Raw genomic sequence first — 414 nt, 5'->3', positions numbered from 1 at the left:
AGGCCAAACCTCCAGCGCCATATTTAACCCCTCCCATGCTCATGACGAGCTCAGCTCGCCATGAGTGACGGTTCCTGTGTGCTCATGACGAGCTCAGCTCATCATGACCGTTGGAACACCCGGACGCTGGGCTAATTTCCCTGCTGTGCTGAGCGTTCCATGGAAACGGGTGTGGCCATGACGAGCTCAGCTTGTCATGAGCACACGAGAACCGTGGCTCATGACGAGCTGAGATGTGCGCGACCCCCTCCCACCAGCACAGCGGGGGAATGTGTCCCGCAGCCAAGGGGTTAAGATGGATAAGGCGTGGTGAATTGCTCCATCAGATCGGTCCTCGACACAACCGACTCCCTCAATAGAGCAGTTGGCACCATCGAGGTGAAACTTTGCCATTCTTGGATCCATTCCGCCGGA

This window comes from Lissotriton vulgaris, chromosome 4_1, assembly GCF_964263255.1.
Source record: "Lissotriton vulgaris chromosome 4_1, aLisVul1.2, whole genome shotgun sequence".
In the NCBI taxonomy this organism is placed as follows: Eukaryota; Metazoa; Chordata; class Amphibia; order Caudata; family Salamandridae; genus Lissotriton; species Lissotriton vulgaris.
The sequence above is the reverse complement of the archived record's forward strand: the minus strand, read 5'-3'. Positions refer to the sequence as shown.